The sequence below is a fragment of the Budorcas taxicolor genome, chromosome 5 (assembly GCF_023091745.1).
Source record: "Budorcas taxicolor isolate Tak-1 chromosome 5, Takin1.1, whole genome shotgun sequence".
Classification (NCBI taxonomy): domain Eukaryota; kingdom Metazoa; phylum Chordata; class Mammalia; order Artiodactyla; family Bovidae; genus Budorcas; species Budorcas taxicolor.
In genome coordinates this window covers 137,025,438-137,039,451 of record NC_068914.1, presented here as the reverse complement: position 1 = coordinate 137,039,451, position 14,014 = coordinate 137,025,438, and the positions used below count along the sequence as shown (strand labels likewise).

The 14,014-nt window shown below is 40.6% G+C and overlaps 1 pseudogene; it reads left to right on the top strand.

The window, feature by feature from the left end:
- Positions 1–569: 569 nt before the first annotated feature.
- LOC128048631 (C-terminal-binding protein 2-like) lies at positions 570–1,900 on the top strand (annotated as a pseudogene).
- The last annotated feature ends 12,114 nt before the right edge of the window (positions 1,901–14,014 follow it).

Genomic DNA, 14,014 nt, shown 5'->3' with positions numbered 1-14,014 from the left:
AATGAATTTGGTCAGTTGTAGTGAGGTGGATGAATGTAGAGTCTGTTATACAGAGTAAGTTGTTATACAGAAGTAAACTGGAAAAAACAAAAATCGTATAATTAACACATATATAGGGAATCTAGAAAAATGGTACCAACGAAGCTATTTGCAGGGTAGGAAGAGATGCAGACATAAAGAACAGACTTGTGGGTCACTTTAAGGTGGCCAGGGAGCGGCCCAGAGGAGCAGGCGGTAGCCTGAGGAGCGAGGGATGGAGTCGGGAGCCACGTGGTGCTGACTGGAGCGCCGCACAGCTGCCGCCGCGGCAGCGCCTCCCATGCGGAAGCCCTTTGTGGCAGATGCCGGCTGCCCAGGACTAGGGTTTCATCGCCTTAAACGGTTTTGAACCAATGAAGCTGGATTCTCTTTAAAAAGACAGACAACCCATCGTGTGAACTACAGAGTTGGTGGACAAATTTATGTTGGGCGCATAGTGGTGTAATGCCCACAGATTCCTACAAGGGCCCCTAAGTTCTTTGAAGACCGCTTTGCCTTTTGAATCAGAGAGGTGCAAACCTCGATAAAGAATGGCCCTTGTGGATAAGAACAAAGTCAAGCGACAGCGATTGGACAGAATTTGCGAAGGTATCCGCCCCCCAGAACAGCCCCCTGCACCCCTGCCCCCTGGTGGCATTGCTGGCTGGCAGAGACTACACCCGGTGGAAATGCCCATCCTGAAGGACCTGGCCACTGTGGCCTTCTGCGATGCACAGTTCACTCAGGAGATCCACGAGAAGGTTTTAACGAGGCAGTTGGCGCCATGATGTATCACACCATCATGCTCACCAGGGAGGACCTGGGGAAGTTCAAGGCCCTAAGGGTGATTGTGCAGATAGGCAGCGGCTACAACTAGGTCGACGTCAGGCTGCAGGTGAACTCGGGATCACAGTGTGCAACATCCTGTCCGCAGCAGTGAAAGAGACAGCGGTCTCAACCGTCTGCCACATCCACATCCTTAATCTGTACGGGCAGAACACCTGGCTGTACCAGGCGTTGCGTGAAGGCACGCGGGTGCAGTGTCGATCGGATCTGGGAGGTTGCCTCCGGCGGGGGGCGGGGGGCGCACATCTGCGGGGAGACACTGGGCCTCACTGGCTTCGGTCGCAATGGGGCAGGCAGCTGCGGTTTGAGCAAAGGCCTTTGGATTCAGCGTCCTATTTTATAACCCCTACTTGTAGGATGGGACGGAGCGGTCCCTGGGCGTGTAGAGAGTCTATACCCTGCAGTTCCAGAGCTACCGTGTCTCCCTGCACTGCAGTCTCAACGAACGTAACCACCACATCAGTGACTTCACTATAAAGCAGATGAGGCAAGGCGCCTTCCTAGTGATCGCGGCCTGCAGCAGACTGGTGGATGAGAAAGCCTTAACCCAAGCCCTCAGAGAAGGGAGGATATGAGGGGCGGCCCTTGATGTGCACAAATCGGAGCCTTTCAGCTTTGCTCAGGGTGCCTTGAAAGATGCACCAAATCTCATCTGGACTCCCCACACAGCCTGGTATAGTGAGCAAGCCTCCTTGGAGATGAGGGAGGCAGCTGCCACTGAGATCCGACGGGCTATCACAGGTCGCATTCCAGAGAGCTTAATAAACTGTGTGAACAAGGAACTCTTTGTCACAACAGCTCCCTGGTCAGTAATAGATCAGCAAGCACATCCAGAGCTGAATGGTGCACATACAGATACCCGCCAGGCATTGTGGGCGTGGCTCTGGGAGGACTTCCTGCTGCCAAGGAAGGGATCATCCCCAGAGGCATCCTGGTGATCCACAAGCTCCCCACAGTGGCACATCCCTCTCAGGCTCCCTCTCCCAACCCGCCCACAAAATATGGGGACAATCAAGAGCACCCCAACGAGCAATAGCGGCAAGTGAGGAAAGGCAAGCATTCAGATACACCTGGGACCAAGAGACAGTGAAAAATAAATGAACTAAGAGAAAAGGAATTTGACAGTCTTTTTAACTGATTCTGGACATATGCATCATTGACGTTGCAGTGTTACAACTACAAAAGAGCTAGAAGTCGAGACATGGGATAACTGAAGATGCCGTCTGCTTGCGCAAGCGCTGAAAGAGACTAGGATGTGGTTTATTAATGACCAACTTCTGTTATTGTGTGTTAAGTTTTTCATCTGTGCATCAAATCACAAAGAATAAATAGATCTGTTTCCTTTACTAGTCCCTCGGGCACAGGAGGTCCTGTTCAGGTCCTTGCTCTGGAATGTTGCATCAAGAGTTCCAAACATCAAAATAAAATATTAAGAGAATAATAAAAAAAATTGAACAGACTTGTGGACAGAGCAGGGGACAGAGAGGGTGGGACAAATTGTGAGTAGCATTGGCATATATACACTGCTGCTGCTGCTGCTGCTAAGTCACTTCAGTCGTATCCAACCCTGTGCGACCCCATAGACGGCAGCCCATCAGGCTCCCCTGTCCCTAGGATTCTCAAGGCAAGAACACTGAAGCGGGTTGTCATTTGTACCATGTGTAAAATAGATAGCTGGTGGGAAGTTGCTGTTTAACACAAGGATCTCAGCTCAGTGCTCTCTGACAACCTGGAGGGGTGGGATAAGGAGGTAGGAGGAAGACTCAAGAGAGAGGAGAGTATACTCATGGTTGATTCACATTGTTGTGCAGCAGAAGCCAACATGACATTGTAAAACAATTATCCACCAATTAAAAATGAAATTTTAAAAAGTGTATATGTTCATAGGTAAAAACTTTTTAAAGAAAAGCTAACAAATACAACCATCCCTTGGAGATATTATAGGTCTGGTTCCAGGTCACTACAATAAAGTGTGTATTGCCATAAAGTGAGTCAAATGGATTTTGGCTTCCCAGTGCATACAAAAACTATGTTTACACTGTACTGTAGTCTGTTAAGTGTGCCATAGCATTATGTCTAAAAGTGGACATCAGTTCAGTTCAGTTCAGCCCCTTAGTCATGTCCAACTCTTTGTGACCCCATGAATTGCAGCACGCCAGGCCTCCCTGTCCATCACCAACTCCCGGAGTTCACTCAGACTCATGTCCATAGAATCAGTGATGCTATCCAGTCATCTCATCCTCGGTCGTCCCCTTCTCCTCCTGCCCCCAATCCCTCCCAGCATCAGAAACTTTTCCAATGAGTCAACTCTTCGCATGAGGTGGCCAGAGTATTGGAGTTTCAGCTTTAGCATCATTCCTTCCAAAGAACACCCAGGACTGATCTCCTTCAGAATGGACTGGTTGGATCTCCTTGCAGTACAAGGGACTCTCAAGAGTCTTTTCCAACACCGCAGTTCCAAAGCATCAATTCTTTGGTGCTCAGCTTTCTCCACAGTCCAACTTTCACATCCATACATGACCACTGGAAAAACCATAGCCTTGACTAGACAGACCTTTGTTGGCAAAGTAATGTCTCTGCTTTTGAATATGCTATCGAGGATGGTCATACCTTTCCTTCCAAGGAGTAAGCATCTTTTAATTTCATGGCTGCAATCACCATCTGCAGTGATTTGGAAGCCCAAAAAATAAAGTCTGACACTGTTTGCACTGTTTCCCCATCTATTTCCCATGAAGTGATGGGACAAGGTGCCATCATCTTAGTTCTTAGCTCTTAGATCTGAATGCTGAGCTTTAAGCCAACTTTTTCACTCTCCTCTTTCACTTTCATCAAGAGGCTTTTGAGTTCCTCCTCACTTTCCACCATAAGGGTGGTGTCATCTGCATATCTGAGGTTATTGATATTTTTCCCAGCAATCTTGATTCCAGCGTGTGCTTCTTCCAGCCCAGCGTTTCTCATGATGTACTCTGCATAGAAGTTAAACAAGCAGGGCGAGAATATACAGCCTTGATGTACTCCTCTTCCTCTTTGGAACCAGTCTGTTGTTCCATGTCCAGTTCTAACTGATTCTTCCTGACCTGCATATAGGTTTCTCAAGAGGCAGGTCAGGTGGTCTGGTTTTCCCATCTCTTTCAGAATTTTCCACAGTTTATTGTGATCCACACAGTCAAAGGCTTTGGCATAGTCAAGAAAGCAGAAGTAGATGTTTTTCTGGAACCCTCTTGCTTTTTCCATGATCCAGTAGATGTTGGCAATTTGATCTCAGGTTCCTCTGCCATTTCTAAAACCAGCTTGAACATCTGGAAGTTCACGGTTCACGTATTGCTGAAGCCTGGCTTGGAGAATTTTGAGCATTACTTTACTAGCATGTGAGATGAGTGCAATTGTGCAGTAGTTTGAGCATTCTTTGGCATTGCCCTTCTTTGGAATTGGAATGAAAACTGACCTTTTCCAGTCCTGTGGCCACTACTGAGTTTTCCAAATTTGCTGGCAAATTGAGTGCAGCACTTTCACAGCATCATCTTTCAGGATTTGAAATAGCTCAACTGGAATTCCATCACCTCCACTAGCTTTGTTCATAGTGATGCTTCCTAAGGCCTACTTGACTTCACATTCCAGAATGTCTGGCTCTAGGTGAGTGATCACACCATTGTGATTATCTGGGTCATGAAGATCTTTTTTGTACAGTTATTCTGTGTATTCTTGCCACCTCTTCTTAATATCTTCTGCTTCTGTTAGATCTATGCCATTTCTGTCCTTTATCGAGCCCATCTTTGCATGAAATGTTCCCTTGCTATCTCTGATTTTCTTAAAGAGATCTCTAGTCTTTCTACAAAAGGGATGAAATTCGGTACCTAAGAAACATTCCCAGTGAAATGTACTAAGGCATCAAAGGTGTTGGTTTTAAAACACAAAAGCACTAAAGAAAGTATTTAAAGTATCAAGATGAGTATTTAAATGCAATTAAGGTCATTTCTTCTTCTTTTTTTTTTCAGGTTTGACATATTTTTATTTCATTGTTATTTATTTGTTTCCATTTGTTGCCACCCTTTGAAAGGTATATACAGAAGTTTGTAGATGAGTGTATTGACTCAGTTAAAGTGATTCTACACATGAGGGAGATAGGAAATCTTCAATTTCTGGTTTGAGCAGCTCTTCCTTGCTCCTTGCTGTAGGGAGAGGCTTTTAAGACATGGTAGCTATTTGCACTTGTGTCCCTTCATTAGGAAAATAAGGCAATCAAAGCAGGGCAAAGGGAACTCAGGAGCATTGAGTGTCATTGAAGAGCCCCGAGTTTTACGTGTGTTGTATCTTTAATCATCAAAATAACCTTGTGTAGTAGGGTTTCTTGTCTTTTTCTTACTGAAAACTAAATTTAAAATTTTTTCTTAGCCCACACCCTGCAGCTTGCAGGCTCTTAGTTTCCCAACCAGGGATTGAAACTGGGTCCTTGGCAGTGAAAGCACAAGTCCTAGCTTCTGTACAGCCAGGGAATTCCCTAAATCCAAATGTTTTAAGAACTGTGCTGAAGGACACAGTTTGTAAATGGCAGACTCAGAAATGATGAAATTTTCCTGCCAGTCCAATGGTTAAGACTCTCTTCTATTGCAAGGACATGGATTTGAACCCTGGTTGGGAAAATAAGATGTTGCAGAAAGAGTCAAAAAAAAAAATAAATGAAACTAGGCTAGTTTATGGAACCTTGGAACCGGTTCCAAGATTCATGTTCTCTGCAGTGTACCATGCCACCTCTGGGGATGAGAACAAGATTTAAATGAAAGAAAAAAACACCAGAAGGAGAAGTAGGGAAGGTTACAAATAAGGAAGAGCTCATTTAGACGTTTGTTGAATTAACAAATACATATCAGCAGATAGGCTGGGCTTATAACCCTTGTTTTCTGATCAAACATTGCTTTTCAACGTATCATGTCAGGAACCAAGCTCAGCTCCCTCCTTTACTGGTGCTGTACCCCAAAGCAAATGCTCATAGTCACTGAGAATTTTCTGAATGATTCTGCCTTTTTGGAGGAATAGAAAGATAAAATCCTGGGCTTTGGAGGCAGAGTATCTGTGTTAAATACCACATTTACAGCCGACTAGATATATGTAATAACTTATTTTACCTTCCTAGATCTTGGTTATCTCAGTGGGGACAATAATAATGAAGTTTCACTCCTAAAATTCGACCACCTATACTTCCCTGGTTGTCCAGTGCTTAAGAATCTGCTTACAATTCAGTGGATTTGAGTTCGATCTCTGGTTTGAAGATTCCTGGAACTAAGATCCCACATGCCACAGAGTAACTAAGCCCGCAAGCTGCAACTAGAGAGTCTGAGAACCACAAGGAAAGATCCTGCACGGCGCAGCAAAGCCTGGCACAGCCAAATAAACAAATACAATGTTTTTTGAATTTTATATTAAAATATATTAAAAATTTTTATATATTGAAGGTGAAAGTCACTCAATCATGTCCAACTCTTTGCCACCCCATGAACTACACAGTCCATGGAATTCTCTAGGCCAGAATACTGGAGTAGGTAGCTTTTACCTTCTCCAGGGGATCTTTCCAACCCAGGGATCAAACCCAGGTCTCCTGCATTGGAATCAGATTCTTTACCAGCTGAGCCACAAGGGAAGCCCTTTTATATATTAAAATATATATATACATATTTATAAAAACTTGTGTGATGTGAATAAGATGATACATAGAACATATTGTCTAGTCTAAAGTGAGTGTTCAAGAAATGTTAGTTTTTCTATTATTATTTTAAAAACAAACATGATAGGTATAAATAAATTGTTTCCTTAATCTTAGAGGCAAGAAATGATACAGTTCTTTAGATTGTAAACAAAGTTTGGTTTATTTCAAGGATTAGCAAAAAGTCCTCTGATGAATTTGGAGATCTCACTCCTACCCTTTGGAGCAGATATGTTTAGAGTTTATGAGTCTCACTGAAGGGAGATCATTGGTGATGTCCAGGCTTGTGTGCCCTATTCTGAGATGGTGCCACTTCCTAGAATTGTTGTTGTTTCTATCTGTTTCTACTACTCATTTGATTGCGGCCAGGTCACCACCAATTGCATAAACCCAAATCCAAAAACTTTCTTGCCTGAATCTAACCAGGCATTTGAGTTTGAGGCATTACCTTTTCAATATCCTCTGTCCCCATGTGTCCTAAGACACCTGAGCCTACATCTCGTTAACACACAAGCCTCTGTAGTTATTACCTTCAAAACAGCCAAACAGATTGTCTGTCAGATTCTCTTCTCTGGCTCTGAAGAAAAGGCATCTTTCTTTACCAAGGGCATAAAGGCAGAACCCAGAACTTGACAAACACAATTCTGGGGTCTTCCCTGATAGTCCAGTGGTTAAGACTTCACCTTCCAATGCAGAGAATGCAAGTTCAATCCCTGGTTGAGGAGATAACATCCCACCTGCCCCAGAGCCAAAATAAAACAAAACAAAACAAAACAAAACATAAAACAGAAGCCATATTGTAACAAATTTGATAAAGGCTTTAAAAATGGCCCACATTAAAAAAAATTCTAAAAAAAAAGAGAAAGAAACACAATTCTGGTCTACTCTTACTGATGAAAGAGGAGGATATGTATTATATTCTGGTGAGATTACATCAGGAAAAAACCCTCAAAATAATAATAAACTTTCTCAATAAATCACCTTGTTTTATGTATATAAAACCATTCTATCTGTAAGATACTGTAGGAAAAGCAAGACGCTTACCATTAAGACCTAGTCAAGATAAAACAACTGAGACACTTCGAAGCTTCCTGAAAATTCTATCAAAAATCTGAGTATCCTTACAGTGATTTTAAAACATGACAATTTTAACTAAGCCCTAGTTTGGAGAGTTACATCTCTGCCTGAAGACATACTTTGATGGCCATAATCTTTGTCTTTCTGCTTCAGTGACATGGAGACGGATTGGATGCCAGCGTGTCAGAGAATCTGCCTAGCTGATTAGGCTTCTGTAGACACAACAAAGGCCATATTTTAAATTAGCTCCACACCGTCTAATCAGAATGAACAGACTACTTGGGTCTGTGATGGAGATGTATTGGCAGCCGATGAAGGCTGTCTAGAGGGATTTTTGGTGAAAACCCAAAGTATTTTAAAGTATTTTAATGCTGAAAGCTGTTTGATTCCAGTGTAAGGATTAAGGGCGATTTAGAAGGAAATGTTTATGCTAACAATTCATTTCTATTACAATTGGTTCTGTAGTTTGTCTTTATATATTAGATTTAACAATTATGCAAGATAATTTTTGTCTTGCATCTCTGTCATCAGGGGCTTAAAAATATTAATTTGTTAGAATTTAATCACACAGGAACATTTTTGATATCTCAGATCACTTCATCAAGATGCCCACGAACACTCAGGGGAAACACTCTAACTGCAGATTCATGTCTTTTGGCTGGGGAAGGCAATTGCATCTTTTCTCAAATTATTTATTTATTTAGCTGCTCGGGGTCTTAGATGTAGCATGTGGGACCTTGGTGGGTCATGTGGGATCTTTTGTTGTGCCACATGGACTCTTTAGTTGTGGGTCTTGGGCTCCACAGTGCACAGGTTCAGTAGCTGTAGCTGGTGGTCTTAGCTGCTTCACTACATGTGGGATCTTATTTCCCTGACCCCGGACTGAACCTGGGCCACCTGTCTTGGGAGCTTGGAATCCTAGCCACGCTAAGGACCTCTAAGGAAGTCCTCTGTACTCCCTTTCTGTTCTGAGAATAGTCATTCAGCCTGGGCAGGCACAGCCTCACCAGATTCTGCCTGCTATCATTCCTCTGTGGTGGCATCTTAGCTTCCTGTCTGACCTTGGTGATTCTCGACATTTTAGTTTGGTTCTCCAGCTTCTTATCAATTCTGAGAGTCTCCCCAATCCATCCAATGTGTTTTCTATTCCCTAAGATATCCAGAGGACCGTTCTATTTACGTTTAATAAATAACTTATCCAGCTTTTTATTATGATTGTGTGTATCTCTGCAACAAGACGGTAAGTCAGTGGGGAGCAAGACCCATGATTTATTCATCTTCTTGTCTTGTAGATGATCAAGAAGAGATGTGATGCTAACCAAAACTGCATCAAATGTAAGCAATCATCAAATATTTTTAACATCTTTCTTGTGAAGGAGATATCGGGTGGGCCAAGAGTTCATTTGGGTTTTTCCTTAACATCTTATGAAACACCCAAAACTAATTTTTTGGCCAACCCAATGTTATTTTATGTGTATATGAGTATGCTACTGTCTTTAAGTCCAATAAAACAGTCATAGAATCAACCTCATCTTGACCTAAGCCTTCCTGAGAAAACTATTGGATAGAAAATGTGAATTTCTCTTTCTTATGGAGTAAAGTCCTTCAAATGCCACTTTGCAAATATCTCCACTGTTTTTTGCAAAAATCTAGTCTACAGTCTCCCAAATCTATGATTTTCCATGGATTGCCTTCACCTCTCATCTCTCATGGACACCTTCTCATGGCTGGGCATTGATTTGCTATTTTTATATTTTCTTCCAGTTAATTGTTCCTTCCTCTGAGGTCCAAGATTGAAATCTGTGCTCTGTTACTTCTTTCTTCACCTGTCCCTCCCCCAATATGTATAAGATGGTTTCCAAATCTTTATCTCAGCACAAACTTTCTCAGCTGTGCTCCAGTTTTACACCTACTCTTACCTGAGTGACATGAACATATATATATGTATTGCCACCATCCAAGCTAAATCTGGCACAAATTGAGCTCATCTTTTAAACCATTACCCTGTCATTTCCCCCATCATTAAAACTATCAACAGACTTAGAACATGGACTATATCCTCTATTTTATTACCTTACTCTTAGAGATCAAGTCTATAAGTCAAAGTTTCCCAAAATAAATCTTTTCCTTCATCTCTGTTCGCCTGTATATATGCCAAACAAAGAAACAAAACCAGACATGTTTTGAACTAAATAGTAGAGTTAACATATGAGAAGGAATAAAATCTGTTCCTCCCAACCATCTCTCATTGGAGCTTCTGGGAATCTAATATCTCCAGCCCTGACCCTGAGTTGATTTGATTTGGGTAGGAGCAATATGGAATTAGAAAATGACTTTTTAAAAAATCTATAGCCAATGTGGTCTAGCTTAGTTTTGATTTGTTTTATATTTTATCCACTTAATATCAATCACCTCAGATATACAGATGACACCACCCTTATGGCAGAAAGTGAAGAGGAATTCAAAAGCCTCTTGATGAAAGTGAAAGAGGAGAGTGGAAGGTTGGCTTAAAGCTCAACATTCAGAAAACGAAGATCATGGCATCTGGTCCCATCACTTCATAGGAAATAGATGGGGAAACAGTGGAAACAGTGTCAGACTTTATTTTGGGGGGCTCCAAAATCACTGCAGGTGGTGACTGCAGCCATGAAATTAAAAGATGCTTACTCCTTGAAAGGAAAGTTATGACCAACCTAGATAGCATATTCAAGAGCAGAGACATTACTTTGCCAACAAAGGTCCGTCTAGTCAAGGCTATGGTTTTTCCAGTGGTCATGTATGGATGTGAGAGTTGGACTGTGAAGAAAGCTGAGCACCGAAGAATTGATGCTTTTGAACTGTGGTGTTGGAGAAGACTCTTGAGAGTCCCTTGTACTGCAAGGAGATCCAACCAGTCCATTCTAAAGGAGATCAGTCCTGGATGTCCTTTGGAAGGACTGATGCTAAAGCTGAAGCTCCAGTACTTTGGCCACCTCATGCGAAGAGTTGACTCATTGGAAGAGACTCTGATGCTGGGAGGGATTGGGGGCAGGAGGAGAAGGGGACAACCGAGGATGAGATGGCTGGATGGCATCACTGACTCAATGGACATGAATCTGAGTGAACTCCGGGAGTTGGTGATGGACAGGGAGGCCTGGCGTGCTGCAATTCATGGTGTCACAAAGAGTTGGACACAACTGAGCGACTGAACTGAACTGAATTGAATTAGTTATCTAGTTTATATAGATAGTGTGTACATGTTAATCCCAACCTCTTAATTTATCACTTTCTTCCATGTTTCCCCTTTGGTAACTACTAGCTTGATTTCAAGATATGTAAGTCTGTTTCTGTTTTGTAAATAAGTTCATTTGCCTCATTTTTATTAGCTTCCACAAATAAGTGCTATCATATGATAATTGTCTTTCTCAGTCTGACTTACGTCACTTGGTTTGATAATCTCTAGGTTCATGCATGTTGCTGCAAATGGCATTATTTTGTTTTGTTTTGTTTTGTTTTTATGCCTGAGTGATAGTCTATTGTATAATGTACCATATATTCTTTATCCATTCCTCTGTCAATGGACATTTAGATTGCTTCCATGTCTTAGCTATTGTGAACAGAGCTGTAATGAACATTGGGGTGCATGTATCTTTTCAAATTATAATTTTTCACTAGATATATACCCAGAAGTGAGACTGCTGGATCATATGGTAATTCTGTATTTAGTTTTCTAAAGACCCTCCATACTGTTCTCCATAATGATTGTACCAGTTTACATTCCCACCAACAGTATAGGAGGATTCCCTTTTCTCTACACCCTTTCCAGCATTTATTTTCTAAGGATGGTTTTATGATGGCTGTCTGACCAGGGTGAGGTGATAGTTCATTGTGTCTTTATTTTTATTTATTTATTTATTTTTGATTTGTTTCACTGTATGTGGTTCATTAATTATATGTACACAGGAGTTACCTTTGTGGTTTCATTTATCATAAACATTTACTTTTGTATCGGCACTGTTGATCATTAAGTGGAATATTCCTTTGATCTAAATCATCACTAATTCTTATACTATACTATATCATACCAATAAAGATACCTAGCTTTAAAGCACAGCCTAGAGGAAACACACTGAACACACTGCAATCATTCACAAACTCCCTGTGCTTAAAGCCTTCATGGCTAACTGCTCACTGGGCCATTCCATCTGTATGTACTCAAGTCCTCATCATTTTCCATAAATCCATTCTTTATTCCCTATTTTCTAGTCACTCAAGAATGAAAGTGTGCGCATATTTTCAAATCTCTTTCTCTCAACCCAGTAAGTTAATCACATTCATTTCTTTTTTTATTTTTTTATTTGTTATTTTTATATTTATTTATTTAGTTAGCTATTTGGCTGCACCAGATCTTAGTTGCGGCATGCAGGATCTTTGATTTGTGTTCTGGCATGAGGGATCTTTCAGTTGTGGCATTCAAACTCTTAATTGCAGCAGGAGGGAGCTAGTTCCCCGACGAGGGACAGAACCTGTATGAAGTTTGCCAGATCAAATACAGGTTATTTTATCTATCTCCCTCAGCCCTTAATCCCCTGTTTAACTAGATAATTCCTGCTCATCTCCTGAGGCTTACTCTAAGTATCTCTTTATAAATGAGAGTCTCCCCTGAATTCTTAGAAAATGTTGATCTTCCAAAATACATTTATGGTTACATGAACTTTTCCTTAATATCATACTGTACATGAGTTAATTGCTTAAAATCTTCATTGCCAGATCATATGTTACCTACTTCACTGCAGCATACCTTTTAATCAGCATGTTTGGCACATAAAAGGAATTCAATAAATATCTATTCAATGAATGAATGAAACTATTTTTTAGCTTTTATAACTATAACAGGACTAAGCATGATGCATTTGATTGATTTAGCATTCAAAAAATGCATGTCATGTAATATGATTAAATTTATTGTCAAAAAGTCATATACAAACTGAGCACTCAATAAATATTTCTTAGATGAATGAGGAAATGAATGAACGAATACAGTTCCATATTCCAGTCTAGTATGGAAAGAATGCTAGACTGAGAATTTGAAGGTTCTGGGAAAGGTTGTACCATTACCTTACTGTATGGCTTTGAACAATTTACCCAACTGTTCTTTGTCTGAGTAATAAATTCTGTACTACCTGCTGGTAAAGATGAGGTAAAACACAAATGGAAGGAATTTTCATGATACTACAATTGAAGGGAAATGAACATGGGATGAACGTGGACTATAGACTGCTCTGCTCTGCTCTGTTGCTAGGGAGAAGGTTTTTTCCAGCTGAATTGAAAAGGATTGCATTTAGAGAGTTGGAATTCCTTTCTCTGAAGAAGTGGGAATCACCTACAAGATATAACTGCTTTCCCCATTAGAAATATGAGCCTTGAATTCCTTCAACACAAGTATCCCCATCCTCAAATATTGAATATTTTAAACTAAATGTTTAGAGGTTTTTAATCTCATACCAGAGCTGTGACATTGCTCTGTATATTCCTCAGCCTAACAGTTTATATATTTCTTAATCTAAGAGTCCATATATCTTATATATGGTCTATCTATCAAATTCTATGAACTTTTCTAAGAGTTCAAGGATTTAGGAACTCCCTGAAATTCTAGGGGAAATGTTATATGTATTTATATGGAGGGGAGTATATTTAGCACAGTTTTAAAAATCAGGTTCTTAAATGTGTCAAAAGCCTAAAGATCACTAATATATGAAAAAATGAGAAAATGTCCAAGAAACTGAAGAAGAAACAAACATTGAAAGGTGAGCTTAACAATAGCCACAAGCATAAAATCAGAGAATTTTACAGAGATGGAGAGGTAAGTAAACCCGGCCCTGCTCTCAGGCCATATTGACTCAATTTACGCCTTCTTGTAAATCTCTGTAATTTGATTCTTAGTCCAAAGGAAATCAGAAGGACCAAATTAGAAGAGTGGTGTTTAAAATAATATGGGGGAGTTTCCTGGTGGCCTACTGGTTAGGATCCAGCAATTTCACTGCAGGTTTGATCCCTGGTCAGGGAACATTCCCATATGCCATGCAGACAAAATGCAAAAAACTATTTTTCTAAATAAATGAAAGAATATGTCTTGGTATAGGTTCTTCAGAGTTCATTTTTCCCACCTACTCATTTTATGCTCTTTATATATCTTCTTTCAACTGTTATTTTAATTTCACATTTATAAAACTTACCATTTTTAACATTTGTTCTTCTTCAGAGATACATGTATATGGGATCATTTTCACCATGTTCTCTGTCTCTTATAATTACTCTAGTGTTGAGGTTGAAAGTTTGAAATTCTTATTGTTTTTTAGTTGATGTTTTGTTCTTATAATTTTCTTTTGATATTTT